The 16,614-nt window shown below is 40.1% G+C and overlaps 1 protein-coding gene and 28 non-coding genes across 29 annotated transcripts in view; 28 read left to right on the plus strand and 1 right to left on the minus strand.

The window, feature by feature from the left end:
* cfap54 (cilia and flagella associated protein 54) overlaps positions 1 to 16,614 on the minus strand; it is a 78,546-nt gene that overhangs the window by 30,924 nt on the left and 31,008 nt on the right. The window lies entirely within an intron of this gene.
* trnac-gca (transfer RNA cysteine (anticodon GCA)) lies at positions 448 to 519 on the plus strand. The gene has a single exon. It is a non-coding gene; the product is annotated as a tRNA-Cys (tRNA).
* trnar-acg (transfer RNA arginine (anticodon ACG)) lies at positions 846 to 918 on the plus strand. The gene has a single exon. It is a non-coding gene; the product is annotated as a tRNA-Arg (tRNA).
* trnac-gca (transfer RNA cysteine (anticodon GCA)) lies at positions 1,271 to 1,342 on the plus strand. The gene has a single exon. It is a non-coding gene; the product is annotated as a tRNA-Cys (tRNA).
* On the plus strand, positions 1,669 to 1,741 carry trnar-acg (transfer RNA arginine (anticodon ACG)). The gene has a single exon. It is a non-coding gene; the product is annotated as a tRNA-Arg (tRNA).
* On the plus strand, positions 2,086 to 2,159 carry trnac-gca (transfer RNA cysteine (anticodon GCA)). The gene has a single exon. It is a non-coding gene; the product is annotated as a tRNA-Cys (tRNA).
* On the plus strand, positions 2,487 to 2,559 carry trnar-acg (transfer RNA arginine (anticodon ACG)). Its single transcript has one exon. It is a non-coding gene; the product is annotated as a tRNA-Arg (tRNA).
* trnac-gca (transfer RNA cysteine (anticodon GCA)) lies at positions 2,912 to 2,983 on the plus strand. Its single transcript has one exon. It is a non-coding gene; the product is annotated as a tRNA-Cys (tRNA).
* On the plus strand, positions 3,310 to 3,382 carry trnar-acg (transfer RNA arginine (anticodon ACG)). The gene has a single exon. It is a non-coding gene; the product is annotated as a tRNA-Arg (tRNA).
* Positions 3,726 to 3,797, plus strand: trnac-gca (transfer RNA cysteine (anticodon GCA)). The gene has a single exon. It is a non-coding gene; the product is annotated as a tRNA-Cys (tRNA).
* On the plus strand, positions 4,123 to 4,195 carry trnar-acg (transfer RNA arginine (anticodon ACG)). The gene has a single exon. It is a non-coding gene; the product is annotated as a tRNA-Arg (tRNA).
* On the plus strand, positions 4,717 to 4,789 carry trnar-acg (transfer RNA arginine (anticodon ACG)). Its single transcript has one exon. It is a non-coding gene; the product is annotated as a tRNA-Arg (tRNA).
* trnac-gca (transfer RNA cysteine (anticodon GCA)) lies at positions 5,500 to 5,570 on the plus strand. Its single transcript has one exon. It is a non-coding gene; the product is annotated as a tRNA-Cys (tRNA).
* On the plus strand, positions 6,326 to 6,398 carry trnac-gca (transfer RNA cysteine (anticodon GCA)). The gene has a single exon. It is a non-coding gene; the product is annotated as a tRNA-Cys (tRNA).
* On the plus strand, positions 7,169 to 7,242 carry trnac-gca (transfer RNA cysteine (anticodon GCA)). The gene has a single exon. It is a non-coding gene; the product is annotated as a tRNA-Cys (tRNA).
* trnar-acg (transfer RNA arginine (anticodon ACG)) lies at positions 7,576 to 7,649 on the plus strand. Its single transcript has one exon. It is a non-coding gene; the product is annotated as a tRNA-Arg (tRNA).
* Positions 8,414 to 8,486, plus strand: trnar-acg (transfer RNA arginine (anticodon ACG)). Its single transcript has one exon. It is a non-coding gene; the product is annotated as a tRNA-Arg (tRNA).
* trnac-gca (transfer RNA cysteine (anticodon GCA)) lies at positions 9,201 to 9,272 on the plus strand. The gene has a single exon. It is a non-coding gene; the product is annotated as a tRNA-Cys (tRNA).
* Positions 10,014 to 10,085, plus strand: trnac-gca (transfer RNA cysteine (anticodon GCA)). Its single transcript has one exon. It is a non-coding gene; the product is annotated as a tRNA-Cys (tRNA).
* On the plus strand, positions 10,408 to 10,480 carry trnar-acg (transfer RNA arginine (anticodon ACG)). Its single transcript has one exon. It is a non-coding gene; the product is annotated as a tRNA-Arg (tRNA).
* On the plus strand, positions 12,116 to 12,189 carry trnar-acg (transfer RNA arginine (anticodon ACG)). Its single transcript has one exon. It is a non-coding gene; the product is annotated as a tRNA-Arg (tRNA).
* trnar-acg (transfer RNA arginine (anticodon ACG)) lies at positions 13,297 to 13,370 on the plus strand. Its single transcript has one exon. It is a non-coding gene; the product is annotated as a tRNA-Arg (tRNA).
* trnac-gca (transfer RNA cysteine (anticodon GCA)) lies at positions 13,728 to 13,799 on the plus strand. Its single transcript has one exon. It is a non-coding gene; the product is annotated as a tRNA-Cys (tRNA).
* Positions 14,125 to 14,197, plus strand: trnar-acg (transfer RNA arginine (anticodon ACG)). The gene has a single exon. It is a non-coding gene; the product is annotated as a tRNA-Arg (tRNA).
* On the plus strand, positions 14,540 to 14,611 carry trnac-gca (transfer RNA cysteine (anticodon GCA)). The gene has a single exon. It is a non-coding gene; the product is annotated as a tRNA-Cys (tRNA).
* On the plus strand, positions 14,938 to 15,010 carry trnar-acg (transfer RNA arginine (anticodon ACG)). Its single transcript has one exon. It is a non-coding gene; the product is annotated as a tRNA-Arg (tRNA).
* Positions 15,362 to 15,433, plus strand: trnac-gca (transfer RNA cysteine (anticodon GCA)). Its single transcript has one exon. It is a non-coding gene; the product is annotated as a tRNA-Cys (tRNA).
* On the plus strand, positions 15,760 to 15,832 carry trnar-acg (transfer RNA arginine (anticodon ACG)). Its single transcript has one exon. It is a non-coding gene; the product is annotated as a tRNA-Arg (tRNA).
* Positions 16,541 to 16,612, plus strand: trnac-gca (transfer RNA cysteine (anticodon GCA)). Its single transcript has one exon. It is a non-coding gene; the product is annotated as a tRNA-Cys (tRNA).

The following is a 16,614-nucleotide window of genomic DNA, read 5'->3' on the forward strand; positions in this document are numbered from 1 at the left end:
CACAGGAGCAATTTTTATTGCAAGTTTATAATGATGTTTTATTTAGCGTTTATATACCAAGGTTTAATTACAGTCAATAGTTGTGGTGAGCATCTGCCGGGCTGGTGAAATCGGTATGCTCTCTTCCTCGTGTGTCCCTTCCTTTCCTGTCACCTATGACCCCTTTTATACACCCGGTGCAGCTAAACCCCGCCACCAAGTGTTTAAAATAGTATTGCACTATACATATAAATTAAATAAACTGACACGCCATCAACACCCATAAAATGGCTCCTACATATGTTGTCACACAATATCAAAGTTCCAACTCTGCGATAAGAATGAAGCGCTTGTGGCCGTTTCAGTATAGTGGGTAGTACTCAGCGTTGTGGCCACACAGATAAACATGTTTTTCCCCTGCAGTAATGTCCCAGAGACTCTATAATCAACTGATTGCAGCTTACCAGAGGGGGTATAGCTCAGTGGTAGAGCATTTGACTGCAGATCAAGAGGTCCCCAGTTCAAATCTGGGTGCCCCCTACATAATTTGAACCTGTGTTTAATGTTATATGTATACAAGCAATGATGTGTTGATCAATTACAAAGCACTCAATGAACAGAGGGACCCTTATCATATAGTTAACCGTACTGTCTGTGTTGCCGCAACAACTCTATTTCGATGCCAGCTTTAATGTTGTTGCTTAAAATCGCTCTATCTTCACTTCTTTTTTTAATGTGTGAGTAGATAACAATGTAGATGAAATGAGCGGAAATATGATATGTAGTCTTCCACCAATCTATCACAACACAGAACTCAGAAAAGCATGTGGCCATACTGTTGTCGCAGATACCAGAGGGAAATCACAGGGCTAGTGGCGCAACGGATAACGCGTCTGACTACGGATCAGAAGATTCTAGGTTCAAATCCTGGCTAGCTCGGATGTTTTAGCAAGGAAATCACTTCAACAATACGTCTCTCCAACATCGTCATGATTAGTCACCAACTGCATGAATAAATCTAGACTCTATAATGTCAAGCATTCACAGCTTTCTTGGAGTCTTGTAGGAATTGTTAGTGTTACTTGCTGATCTTCTGTAGTTCAAAAACAAAATTGGGCCCTGAAGGACAAAGTAAGTATTTGTTGTCACAATATTCAAAATTCCAACTCTGCTATAAGATCAATGAAGTGCGCGGTGAATCAAGTGACGGTTAGGATAGTGGTTAATACAAAATATTGTCCTACAATAGTTTCACAGATACTGAATGTGCAACTGAAAACTATTCAATGCAGGGGGTATAGCTCAGTGGTAGAGCATTTGACTGCAGATCAAGAGGTCCCTAGTTCAAATCTGGGTGCCCCCTACATAGTTTTTACCCGTGTGTAATGTTATATGTATACAAGCAATGATGTGCTGATCAATTACAAAGCACTCAATGAACAGAGGGACCGTTATCATATAGTTAACCGTACTGTCTGTGTTGCCGCAACAACTCTATTTCGATGCCAGCTTTAATGTTGTTGCTTAAAATCGCTCTATCTTCACTTCTTTTTTTAATGTGTGAGTAGATAACAATGTAGATGAAATGAGCGGAAATATGATATGTAGTCTTCCACCAATCTATCACAACACAGAACTCAGAAAAGCATGTGGCCATACTGTTGTCGCAGATACCAGAGGGAAATCACAGGGCTAGTGGTGTAACGGATAACGCGTCTGACTACGGATCAGAAGATTCTAGGTTCAAATCCTGGCTAGCTCGGATGATTTAGCAAGGAAATCACTTCAACAATACGTCTCTCCAACATCGTCATGATTAGTCACCAACTGCATGAATAAATCTAGACTCTATAATGTCAAGCTTTCTTGGAGTCTTGTAGGAATTGTTAGTGTTACTTGCTGATCTTCTGTAGTTCAAAAACAAAATTGGGCCCTGAAGGACAAAGTAAGTATTTGTTGTCACAATATTCAAAATCCCAACTCTGCTATAAGATCAATGAAGTGCGCGGTGAATCAAGTGACGGTTAGGATCGTGGTTAATAAAAAATATTGTCCTACAATAGTTTCACAGATACTGAATGTGCAACTTGAAAACTATTTAATGCAGGGGGTATAGCTCAGTTGGTAGAGCATTTGACTGCAGATCAAGAGGGTCCCTAGTTCAAATCTGGGTGCCCCCCTACATAGTTTGTACCCGCGTGTAATGTTATATGTATACAAGCAATGATGTGCTGATCAATTACAAAGCACTCAATGAACAAATGGGCCGTTATCATATAGTTAACCGTACTGTCTGTGTTGCCGCAACAACTCTATTTCGATGCCAGCTTTAATGTTGTTGCTTAAAATCGCTCTATCTTCACTTCTTTTTTTAATGTGTGAGTAGATAACAATGTAGATGAAATGAGCGGAAATATGATATGTAGTCTTCCACCAATCTATCACAACACAGAACTCAGAAAAGCATGTGGCCATACTGTTGTCGCAGATACCAGAGGGAAATCACAGGGCTAGTGGCGCAACGGATAACGCGTCTGACTACGGATCAGAAGATTCTAGGTTCAAATCCTGGCTAGCTCGGATGTTTTAGCAAGGAAATCACTTCAACAATACGTCTCTCCAACATCGTCATGATTAGTCACCAACTGCATGAATAAATCTAGACTCTATAATGTCAAGCATTCACAGCTTTCTTGGAGTCTTGTAGGAATTGTTAGTGTTACTTGCTGATCTTCTGTAGTTCAAAAACAAAATTGGGCCCTGAAGGACAAAGTAAGTATTTGTTGTCACAATATTCAAAATTCCAACTCTGCTATACGATCAATGAAGTGCGCGGTGAATCAAGTGACGGTTAGGATAGTGGTTAATACAAAATATTGTCCTACAATAGTTTCACAGATACTGAATGTGCAACTGAAAACTATTCAATGCAGGGGGTATAGCTCAGTGGTAGAGCATTTGACTGCAGATCAAGAGGTCCCTAGTTCAAATCTGGGTGCCCCCTACATAGTTTTTACCCGTGTGTAATGTTATATGTATACAAGCAATGATGTGCTGATCAATTACAAAGCACTCAATGAACAGAGGGACCGTTATCATATAGTTAACCGTACTGTCTGTGTTGCCGCAACAACTCTATTTCGATGCCAGCTTTAATGTTGTTGCTTAAAATCGCTCTATCTTCACTTCTTTTTTTAATGTGTGAGTAGATAACAATGTAGATGAAATGAGCGGAAATATGATATGCAGTCTTCCACCAATCTATCACAACACAAAACTCAGAAAAACATCTAGCCATACCATTGACACAGACGGCACAGGGAAATCACAGGGCTAGTGGTGTAACGGATAACGCGTCTGACTACGGATCAGAAGATTCTAGGTTCAAATCCTGGCTAGCTCGGATGATTTAGCAAGGAAATCACTTCAACAATACGTCTCTCCAACATCGTCATGATTAGTCACCAACTGCATGAATAAATCTAGACTCTATAATGTCAAGCTTTCTTGGAGTCTTGTAGGAATTGTTAGTGTTACTTGCTGATCTTCTGTAGTTCAAAAACAAAATTGGGCCCTGAAGGACAAAGTAAGTATTTGTTGTCACAATATTCAAAATCCCAACTCTGCTATAAGATCAATGAAGTGTGCGGTGAATCAAGTGACGGTTAGGATCGTGGTTAATAAAAAATATTGTCCTACAATAGTTTCACAGATACTGAATGTGCAACTGAAAATTATTTAATACAGGGGGTATAGCTCAGTGGTAGAGCATTTGACTGCAGATCAAGAGGTCCCTAGTTCAAATCTGGGTGCCCCCTACATAGTTTGTACCCGCGTGTAATGTTATATGTATACAAGCAATGATGTGCTGATCAATTACAAAGCACTCAATGAACAAATGGGCCGTTATCATATAGTTAACCGTACTGTCTGTGTTGCCGCAACAACTCTATTTCGATGCCAGCTTTAATGTTGTTGCTTAAAATCGCTCTATCTTCACTTCTTTTTTTATGTGTGAGTAGATAACAATGTAGATGAAATGAGCGGAAATATAATATTAAGTCTTCCACCAATCTATCACAACACAAAACTCAGAAAAACATCTAGCCATACCATTGACACAGACGGCACAGGGAATTCACAGGGCTAGTGGCGCAACGGATAACGCGTCTGACTACGGATCAGAAGATTCTAGGTTCAAATCCTGGCTAGCTCGGATCCCTTTAGACAAGAAATCACTTCAACAGTACATCTCTCCAATTTATAAATGAATAGTCATTGAACATCTGGTACTATGGGTTAATGGGCTTTCAACCAACTGCATAAATAACCCTGACTGAACCCTATAATGTCAAGCATTCCCAGCATTCATGGAAGCTCGTAGGGCTTTTTAGAATTACTTGCTAATCATCTGTTTTTTCAAAAACAAAATTCGGCCCTGAATGACAAAATCCTTTAAAGTATGTTGTCACACAATATCAAGTTCCAACTCTGCGATAAGAATGAAGCGCTTGTGGCCGTTTCAGTATAGTGGGTAGTACTCAGCGTTGTGGCCACACAGATAACATGTTTTCCCCTGCAGTAATGTCCCAGAGACTCTATAATCAACTGATAAGAAAACAATGTAGATTAAATGAGAGGAAATATAATATCCAGTCTTCCACCAATATATCACAACACAGAACTCAGAAAAACATCTTGCCATACTGTTGACGCAGATACTAGCGGTAAATTACAGGGCTAGTGGCGCAACGGATAACGCGTCTGACTACGGATCAGAAGATTCTAGGTTCAAATCCTGGCTAGCTCGGATGTTTTAGCAAGGAAATCACTTCAACAATATGTCTCTCCAACATCGTCATGATTAGTCACCAACTGCATGAATAACTCTGGACTCTATAATGTCCTATATCCCTTTGTCATTACTACACAGGAGGGTTGGAGAGTGATCCAGACGCAGACACAAAGAAATGAATTTCCGGTCCTTTGGTGCAGTTTATTACATTACATGTTACTTGTTAGACGCTTTTATCCAAAGCGATCTTACATACTCAATACTGTGGACATCCCCACAGGAGCAATTTTATTGCAAGTTTAGAAGGATGTTTTATTTAGCCTTTACGTACCAAGGTTTAATTACAGTCAATAGTTGCGGTATGAGCATCTGCCGGGCTGGTGGAATCGGTATGCTCTTCCTGTGTCCTCGTCCTCTCCTGCCACCTATGACCCCTTTTATACACCCGGTGCGGTGCAGCTAAACTCCGCCACCAAGTGTTTCAAAATAATATTGCACTATACATATAAATTAAATAAACTGACACGCCATCAACACCCATAAAATGGCTCCTACATATGTTGTCACACAATATCAAAGTTCCAACTCTGCGATAAGAATGAAGCGCTTGTGGCCGTTTCAGTATAGTGGGTAGTACTCAGCGTTGTGGCCACACAGATAAACATGTTTTTCCCCTGCAGTAATGTCCCAGAGACTCTATAATCAACTGATTGCAGCTTACCAGAGGGGGTATAGCTCAGTGGTAGAGCATTTGACTGCAGATCAAGAGGTCCCAGTTCAAATCTGGGTGCCCCCTACATAATTTGAACCTGTGTTTAATGTTATATGTATACAAGCAATGATGTGTTGATCAATTACAAAGCACTCAATGAACAGAGGGACCCTTATCATATAGTTAACCGTACTGTCTGTGTTGCCGCAACAACTCTATTTCGATGCCAGCTTTAATGTTTGTTGCTTAAAATCGCTCTATCTTCACTTCTTTTTTAATGTGTGAGTAATAACAATGTAGATGAAATGAGCGGACAATATGATATGTAGTTCTTCCACCAATCTATCACAACACAGAACTCAGAAAAGCATGTGGCCATACTGTTGTCGCAGATACCAGAGGGAAATCACAGGGCTAAGTGGCGCAACGGATAACGCGTCTGACTACGGATTCAGAAGATTCTAGGTTCAAATCCCTGGCTAGCTCGGATGTTTTAGCAAGGAAATCACTTCAACAATACGTCTCTCCAACATCGTCATGATTAGTCACCAACTGCATGAATAAATCTAGACTCTATAATGTCAAGCATTCACAGCTTTCTTGGAGTCTTGTAGGAATTGTTAGTGTTACTTGCTGATCTTCTGTAGTTCAAAAACAAAATTGGGCCCTGAAGGACAAAGTAAGTATTTGTTGTCACAATATTCAAAATTCCAACTCTGCTATACGATCAATGAAGTGCGCAGTGAATCAAGTGACGGTTAGGATAGTGGTTAATACAAAATATTGTCCTACAATAGTTTCACAGATACTGAATGTGCAACTGAAAACTATTCAATGCAGGGGGTATAGCTCAGTGGTAGAGCATTTGACTGCAGGATCAAGAGGTCCCTAGTTCAAATCTGGGTGCCCCCCTACATAGTTTTACCCGTGTGTAATGTTATATGTATTACAAGCATGATGTGCTGATCAATTACAAAGCACTCAATGAACAGAGGGACCGTTATCATATAGTTAACCGTAACTGTCTGTGTTGCCGCAACAACTCTATTTCGATGCCAGCTTTAATGTTGTTGCTTAAAATCGCTCTATCTTCACTTCTTTTTTAATGTGTGAGTAGATAACAATGTAGATGAAATGAGCGGAAATATGATATGTAGTCTTCCACCAATCTATCACAACACAGAACTCAGAAAAGCATTGTGGCCATTACTGTTGTCGCAGATACCAGAGGGAAATCACAGGGCTAGTGGCGCAACGGATAACGCGTCTGACTAGGATCAGAAGATTCTAGGTTCAAATCCTGGCTAGCTCGGATGTTTTCGCAAGGAGGAAGGAATCACTTTCAACAATTAACCGTCTCTCCAACATCGTCATGATTAGTCACCAACTGCATATGAATAAATCTAGACATCTATAATTTCAAGCTTTCTTGGAGTCTTGTAGGAATTGTTTAGTGTTACTTGCTGATCTTCTGTAGTTCAAAAACACAAATTGGGCCCTGAAGGACAAAGTAAGTATTTGTTGTCACAATATTCAAAATACCCAACTCTTGCTATAGAATCAATGAAGTGCGCGAGTGAATCAAAGTAGAGTGACGGTCTAGGATCGTGGTTAATAAAAAATATTGTCCTACCAATAGTTTCACGGATACTTGAATGTGCCAACTGAAATTATTTAATGCAGGGGGTTATAGCTCAGTGGTAGAGCATTTGACTGCAGATCAAGAGGGTCCCTAGTTCAAATCTGGGTGCCCCCTACATAGTTTGTACCCGGTGGTAATGTTATATGTATACAAGCAATGATGTGTGATCAATTACAAAGCACTCAATGAACAAAGGGCCCGTTATCATATAGTTAACCGTACTGTCTGTGTTGCCGCAAACAACTCTATTTCGATGCCAGCTTTAATGTTGTTGCTCTTAAAATTCGCTTCTATCTTCACTTCTTTTTTTAATGTGTGAGTAGATAACAATGTAGATGAAATGAGCGGAAATATGATATGCAGTCTTCCACCAATCTATCACAACACAGAACTTCAGAAAAGCATGTGGCCATACTGTTGTCGCAGATACCAGAGGGAAATCAACAAGGGCTAGTGGCGCAACGGATAACGCGTCTGACTACGGATCAGAAGATTCTAAGGTTCAAATCCTGGCTAGCTCGGATGTTTTAGCAAGGAAATCACTTCAACAATACGTCTCTCCAACATCGTCATGATAGTCACCAACTGCATGAATAAATCTAGACTCTATATGAATGGTCAAGCCATTCACAGCTTTCTGGGAGTCTTGTAGGAATTGTTAGTGTTACTTGCTGATCTTCTGTAGTTCAAAAACAAAATTGGGCCCTGAAGGACAAAAGTAAGTATTTGTTGTCACAATATTCAAAATTCCCAACTCTGCTATACGATCAATGAAAGTGCGCGGTGAATCAGAGTGACGGTTAGGATAGTGGGTTAATAAAAAATATTGTCCTACAAATAGTTTCACAGATACTGAATGTGCAACTGACAAACTATTCAATGGCAGGTGGTGTATAGCTCAGTGGTATAGAGCAATTTGACTGCAGATCAAGAGGTCCCATAGTTTCAAATCTGGGTTGCCCCCTACATAGTTTTTACCCGTGTGTAATGTTATATGTATACAGCAATGATGTGCTGATCATTACAAAGCACTCAATGAACAAATGGGCCGTTATCATATAGTTAACCGTACTGTCTGTGTTGCCGCAACAACTCTATTTCGATGCCAGCTTTAATGTTGTTGCTTAAAATCGCTCTATCTTCACTTCTTTTTTTAATGTGGAGTAGATAACAATGTAGATGAAATGAGCGGAAATATAATATTCAGTCTTCCACCAATCTATCACAACACAGAACTCAGAAAAACATCTAGCCATACCATTGACACAGATGCACATGGATCACAGGGCTAGTGGCGCAACGGATAACGCGTCTGACTACGGATCAGAAGATTCTAGGTTCAAATCCTGGCTAGCTCGGATTTTTAGCAAGGAAATCACTTCAACAATATGTCTCTCCAACATCGTCATGATTAGTCACCAACTGCATGAATAACTCTGGACTCTATAATGTCCTATATCCCTTTGTCATTACTACACAGGAGGGTTGGAGAGTGATCCAGACGCAGACACAAAGAAATGAATTTCCGGTCCTCTTGGTGCAGTTTATTACATTACATTGTTACTTGTTAGACGCTTTTATCCAAAGCGACTTACATACTCAATACTGTGGACATCACCACAGGAGCAATTTTTATTGCAAGTTTATAATGATGTTTGGATTCTAGCGGTTATATTACCAATGTTTAATTACAGTCAATAGTTTGTGTGAGCATCTGCCGGGGCTGGTGAAATCGGTATGCTCTCTTCCTCGTGTGTCCCTTCCTTTCCTGTCACCTATGACCCTTTGATACACCAGGTGCAGGCTAAACCCCGCCACCAAGTGTTTATTAAAATAGTAGTGCACTATACATATAAATTAAATAAACTGACACGCCATCAACACCCATAAAATGGCTCCTACATATGTTGTCACACAATATCAAAGTTCCAACTCTGCGATAAGAATGAAGCGCTGTGGCCGTTTCAGTATAGTGGGTAGTACTCACGGTTGTGCCACACAGATAAACATGTTTTTTTCCCCTGCAGTAATGTCCCAGAAGACTCTATAATCAACTGATTGCAGCTTACCAGAGGGGTATAGCTCAGTGGTAGAGCATTTGACTGCAGATCAAGAGGTCCCCAGTTCAAATCTGGGTGCCCCCTACATAATTTGAACCTGTGTTTAATGTTATATGTATACAAGCAATGATGTGTTGATCAATTACAAAGCACTCAATGAACAGGGACCCTTATCATATAGTTAACCGTACTGTCTGTTGCCGCAACAACTCTATTTCGATGCCAGCTTTAATGTTGTTGCTTAAAATCGCTCTATCTTCACTTCTTTTTTTAATGTGAGTAGATAACAATGTAGATGAAATGAGCGGAAATATGATATGCAGTCTTCCACCAATCTATCACAACACAGAATTCAGAAAAGTATGTGACCATACTGTTGTCGCAGATACCAGAGGGAAATCACAGGGCTAGTGGCGCAACGGATAACGCGTCTGACTACGGATCAGAAGATTCTAATTCAAATCCTGGCTAGCTCGGATGTTTTAGCAGGAAATCACTTCAACAATACGTCTCTCCAACATCGTCATGATTAGTCACCAACTGCATGAATAAATCTATACTCTATAAATGTCAAGCATTCACAGCTTCTTGGAGTCTTGTAGGAATTGTTAGTGTTACTTGCTGATCTTCTGTAGTTCAAAACGAAATTGGGCCCTGAAGGACAAAGTAAGTATTTGTTGTCACAATATTCAAAATCCAACTCTGCTATAAGATCAATGAAGTGCGCGGTGAATCAAGTGACGGTTAGGATAGTGGTTAATAAAAAATATTGTCCTACAATAGTTTCACAGATACTGAATGTGCAACTGAAAACTATTCAATGCAGGGGGTATAGCTCAGTGGTAGAGCATTTGACTGCAGATCAAGAGGTCCCTAGTTCAAATCTGGGTGCCCCCTACATAGTTTTTACCCGTGTGTAATGTTATATGTATACAAGCAATGATGTGCTGATCAATTACAAAGCACTCAATGAACAAATGGCCGTTATCATATAGTTAACCGTACTGTCTGTGTTGCCGCAACAACCCTATTCGATGCCAGCTTTAATGTTGTTGCTTAAAATCGCTCTATCTTCACTTCTTTTTTTAATGTGTGAGTAGATAACAATGTAGATGAAATGAGCGGAAATATAATATGTAGTCTTCCACCAATCAATCACAACACAAACTCAGAAAAACATCTAGCCATACCATTGACACAGATGGCACAGGAATGCACAGGGCTAGTGGCGCAACGGATAACGCGTCTGACTACGGATCAGAACATTCTAGGTTCAAATCCTGGCTAGCTCGGATCCCTTTAGACAGAAATCACTTCAAGTACATCTCTCCATTTATAAATGAATAGTCATTGAACATCTGGTACTATGGGATAATGGGCTTTCAACCAACTGCATAAATAACCCTGCCTGAACCCTATAATGTCAAGCATTCCAGCATTCATGGAAGCTCGTAGGGCTTTTTAGAATTACTTGCTAATCATCTGTTTTTTTCAAAAACAAAATTCGGCCCTGAATGACAAAATCCTTTAAAGTATGTTGTCACACAATATCAAGTTCCAACTCTGTGATAAGAATGAAGCGCTTGTGGCCGTTTCAGTATGGGTAGTACTCAGCGTTGTGGCCACACAGATAAACATGTTTTCCCCTGCAGTAATGTCCCAGAGACTCATAATCAACTGATAAGAAAACAATGTAGATTAAATGAGAGGAAATATAATATCCAGTCTTCCACCAATATATCACAACACAGCAACTCAGAAAAACATCTGCCATACGTTGACGCAGATACTAGCGTAAATTACAGGCTAGTGGCGCAACGTACCCGTCTACTACGGATCAGAAGATTCTAGTTCAAATCCTGGCAGCTCGGATGTTTTAGCAGGAAATCACTTCAACAATACGTCTCTCCAACATCGTCATGATTAGTCACCAACTGCATGAATAAATCTAGACTCTATAATGTCAAGCATTCACAGCTTCTTGGAGTCTTGTAGGAATTGTTAGTGTTACTTGCTGATCTTCTGTAGTTCAAAAAAAATTGGGCCCTGAAGGACAAAGTAAGTATTTGTTTTCACAATATTCAAAATCCCAACTCTGCTATAAGATCAATGAAGTGCGCGGTGATCAATTGACGGTTAGGATAGTGGTTAATAAAAAATATTGTCCACAATAGTTTCACAGATACTGAATGTGCAACTGAAAACTATTCAATGCCCGGGGTATAGCTCAGTGGGAGAGCATTTGACTGCAGATCAAGAGGTCCCTATTCAAATCTGGGTGCCCCCTACATAGTTTGTACCCGCGTGTAATGTTATATGTATACAAGCAATGATGCTGATCAATTACAAAGCACTCAATGACAAGGGACCGTTTATCATATAGTTAACCGTACTGTCTGTGTTGCCGCAACAACCTATTTCGATGGCCAGCTTTAATGTTGTTGCTTAAATCGCTCTATCTTCACTTCTGAACATCTGGTACTATGGTTAATGGGCTTTCAACCAACTGCATAAATAACCCTGGCTGAACCCTATAATGTCAAGCATTCCCAGCATTCATGGAAGCTCGTAGGGCTTTTTAGAATTACTTGCTAATCATCTGTTTTTTCAAAAACAAAATTCGGCCCTGAATGACAAAATCCTTTAAAGTATGTTGTCACACAATATCAAAGTTCCAACTCTGCGATAAGAATGAAGCGCTTGTGGCCGTTTCAGTATAGTGGGTAGTACTCAGCGTTGTGGCCACACAGATAAACATGTTTTCCCCTGCAGTAATGTCCCAGAGACTCTATAATCAACTGATAAGAAAACAATGTAGATTAAATGAGAGGAAATATAATATCCAGTCTTCCACCAATATATCACAACACAGAACTCAGAAAAACATCTTGCCATACTGTTGACGCAGATACTAGCGGTAAATTACAGGGCTAGTGGCGCAACGGATAACGCGTCTGACTACGGATCAGAAGATTCTAGGTTCAAAATCCTGGCTAGCTCGGATGTTTTAGCAAGGAAATCACTTCAACAATATGTCTCTCCAACATCGTTCATGATTTAGTCACCAACTGCATGAATAACTCTGGACTCTATAATGTCCTATAATCCCCTTTGTCATTACTACACAGGAGGGTTGGAGAGTGATCCAGACGCAGACACAAAGAAATGAATTTCCGGTCCTTTGTGCAGTTTATTACATACATGTTACTTGTCTAGACGCTTTTATCCAAAGCGACTTACATACTCAATACTGTGGACATCCCCACAGGAGCAATTTTATTGCAAGTTTATAATGATGTTTTATTTAGCGTTTATATACCAAGGTTTAATTACAGTCAATAGTTGTGGTGAGCATCTGCCGGGCTGGTGAAATCGGTATGCTCTCTTCCTCGTGTGTCCCTTCCTTTCCTGTCACCTATGACCCCTTTTATACACCCGGTGCAGCTAAACCCCGCCACCAAGTGTTTAAAATAGTATTGCACTATACATATAAATTAAATAAACTGACACTCCATCAACACCCATAAAATGGCTCCTACATATGTTGTCACACAATATCAAAGTTCCAACTCTGCGATAAGAATGAAGCGCTTGTGGCCGTTTCAGTATAGTGGGTAGTACTCAGCGTTGTGGCCACACAGATAAACATGTTTTTTCCCCTGCAGTAATGTCCAGAGACTCTATAATCAACTGATTGCAGCTTACCAGAGGGGGTATAGCTCAGTGGTAGAGCATTGACTGCAGATCAAGAGGTCCCAGTTCAAAATCTGGGTGCCCCCTACATAATTTGAACCTGTGTTTAATGTTATATGTATACAAGCAATGATGTGTTGATCAATTACAAGCACTCAATGAACAGAGGGACCCTTATCATATAGTTAACCGTACTGTCTGTGTTGCCGCAACAACTCTATTTCGATGCCAGCTTTAATGTTGGTTGCTTAAAATCGCTCTATCTTCACTTCTTTTTTTAATGTGTGAGTAGATAAACAATGTAGATGAAATGAGCGGAAATATGATATGTAGTCTTCCACCAATCTATCACAACACAGAATCAGAAAAGCTATGTGGACCATACTGTTGTCGCAGATACCAGAGGGAAATCACAGGGCTAGTGGCGCAACGGATAACGCGTCTGACTACGGATCAGAAGATTCTAAGGTTCAAATCCTGGCTAGCTCGGATGTTTTAGCAAGGAAATCACTTCAACAATACGTCTCTCCAACATCGTCATGATTAGTCACCAACTGCATGAATAAATCTAGACTCTATAATGTCCAAGCATTCACAGCTTTCTTGGAGTCTGTAGGAATTGTTAGTGTTACTTGCTGATCTTCTGTAGTTCAAAAACCAAAATTGGGCCCTGAAAGGACAAAGTAAGTATTTGTTGTCACAAGTATTCAAAATTCCAACTCTGCTATACGATCAATGAAGTGCGCAGGTGAATCAAGTGACGGTTAGGATAGTGGTTAATACAAAATATTGTTCCTACAATAGTTTCACAGATACTGAATGTGCAACTGAAAACTATTCAATGCAGGGGGTATAGCTCAGTGGTAGAGCATTTGACTGCAGATCAAGAGGTCCCTAGTTCAAATCTGGGTGCCCCCTACATAGTTTTTACCCGTGTGTAATGTTATATGTATACAAGCAATGATGTGCTGATCAATTACAAAGCACTCAATGAACAGAGGGACCGTTATCATATAGTTAACCGTACTGTCTGTGTTGCCGCAACAACTCTATTTCGATGCCAGCTTTAATGTTGTTGCTTAAAATCGCTCTATCTTCACTTCTTTTTTTAATGTGTGAGTAGATAACAATGTAGATGAAATGAGCGGAAATATGATATGTAGTCTTCCACCAATCTATCACAACACAGAACTCAGAAAAGCATGTGGCCATACTGTTGTCGCAGATACCAGAGGGAATCACAGGGCTAGTGGTGTAACGGATAACGCGTCTGACTACGGATCAGAAGATTCTAGGTTCAAATCCTGGCTAGCTCGGATGATTTAGCAAGGAAATCACTTCAACAATACGTCTCTCCAACATCGTCATGATTAGTCACCAACTGCATGAATAAATCTAGACTCTATAATGTCAAGCTTTCTTGGAGTCTTGTAGGAATTGTTAGTGTTACTTGCTGATCTTCTGTAGTTCAAAAACAAAATTGGGCCCTGAAGGACAAAGTAAGTATTTGTTGTCACAATATTCAAAATCCCAACTCTGCTATAAGATCAATGAAGTGCGCGGTGAATCAAGTGACGGTTAGGATCGTGGTAATAAAAAATATTGTCCTACAATAGTTTCACAGATACTGAATGTGCAACTGAAAACTATTTAATGCAGGGGGTATAGCTCAGTGGTAGAGCATTTGACTGCAGATCAAGAGGTCCCTAGTTCAAATCTGGGTGCCCCCTACATAGTTTGTACCCGCGTGTAATGTTATATGTATACAAGCAATGATGTGCTGATCAATTACAAAGCACTCAATGAACAAATGGGCCGTTATCATATAGTTAACCGTACTGTCTGTGTTGCCGCAACAACTCTATTTCGATGCCAGCTTTAATGTTGTTGCTTAAAATCGCTCTATCTTCACTTCTTTTTTTAATGTGTGAGTAGATAACAATGTAGATGAAATGAGCGGAAATATGATATGTAGTCTTCCACCAATCTATCACAACACAGAACTCAGAAAAGCATGTGGCCATACTGTTGTCGCAGATACCAGAGGGAAATCACAGGGCTAGTGGCGCAACGGATAACGCGTCTGACTACGGATCAGAAGATTCTAGGTTCAAATCCTGGCTAGCTCGGATGTTTTAGCAAGGAAATCACTTCAACAATACGTCTCTCCAACATCGTCATGATTAGTCACCAACTGCATGAATAAATCTAGACTCTATAATGTCAAGCATTCACAGCTTTCTTGGAGTCTTGTAGGAATTGTTAGTGTTACTTGCTGATCTTCTGTAGTTCAAAAACAAAATTGGGCCCTGAAGGACAAAGTAAGTATTTGTTGTCACAATATTCAAAATTCCAACTCTGCTATACGATCAATGAAGTGCGCGGTGAATCAAGTGACGGTTAGGATAGTGGTTAATAAAAAATATTGTCCTACAATAGTTTCACAGATACTGAATGTGCAACTGAAAACTATTCAATGCAGGGGTATAGCTCAGTGGTAGAGCATTTGACTGCAGATCAAGAGGTCCCTAGTTCAAATCTGGGTGCCCCCTACATAGTTTTTACCCGTGTGTAATGTTATATGTATACAAGCAATGATGTGCTGATCAATTACAAAGCACTCAATGAACAAATGGGCCGTTATCATATAGTTAACCGTACTGTCTGTGTTGCCGCAACAACTCTATTTCGATGCCAGCTTTAATGTTGTTGCTTAAAATCGCTCTATCTTCACTTCTTTTTTTAATGTGTGAGTAGATAACAATGTAGATGAAATGAGCGGAAATATAATATTCAGTCTTCCACCAATCTATCACAACACAGAACTCAGAAAAACATCTAGCCATACCATTGACACAGATGGCACATGGAATTCACAGGGCTAGTGGCGCAACGGATAACGCGTCTGACTACGGATCAGAAGATTCTAGGTTCAAATCCTGGCTAGCTCGGATGTTTTAGCAAGGAAATCACTTCAACAATATGTCTCTCCAACATCGTCATGATTAGTCACCAACTGCATGAATAACTCTGGACTCTATAATGTCCTATATCCCTTTGTCATTACTACACAGGAGGGTTGGAGAGTGATCCAGACGCAGACACAAAGAAATGAATTTCCGGTCCTTTGGTGCAGTTTATTACATTACATGTTACTTGTTAGACGCTTTTATCCAAAGCGACTTACATACTCAATACTGTGGACATCCCCACAGGAGCAATTTTTTATTGCAAGTTTATAATGATGTTTTATTTAGCGTTTATATACCAAGGTTTAATTACAGTCAATAGTTGTGGTGAGCATCTGCCGGGCTGGTGAAATCGGTATGCTCTCTTCCTCGTGTGTCCCTTCCTTTCCTGTCACCTATGACCCCTTTTATACACCCGGTGCAGCCTAAACCCCGCCACCAAGTGTTTAAAATAGTATTGCACTATACATATAAATTAAATAAACTGACACGCCATCAACACCCATAAAATGGCTCCTACATATGTTGTCACACAATATCAAAGTTCCAACTCTGCGATAAGAATGAAGCGCTTGTGGCCGTTTCAGTATAGTGGGTAGTACTCAGCGTTGTGGCCACACAGATAAACATGTTTTTCCCCTGCAGTAATGTCCCAGAGACTCTATAATCAACTGATTGCAGCTTACCAGAGGGGGTATAGCTCAGTGGTAGAGCATTTGACTGCAGATCAAGAGGTCCCCAGTTCAAATCTGGGTGCCCCCTAC

The sequence above is a fragment of the Pseudochaenichthys georgianus genome, chromosome 14, assembly GCF_902827115.2.
Source record: "Pseudochaenichthys georgianus chromosome 14, fPseGeo1.2, whole genome shotgun sequence".
Taxonomy (NCBI): domain Eukaryota; kingdom Metazoa; phylum Chordata; class Actinopteri; order Perciformes; family Channichthyidae; genus Pseudochaenichthys; species Pseudochaenichthys georgianus.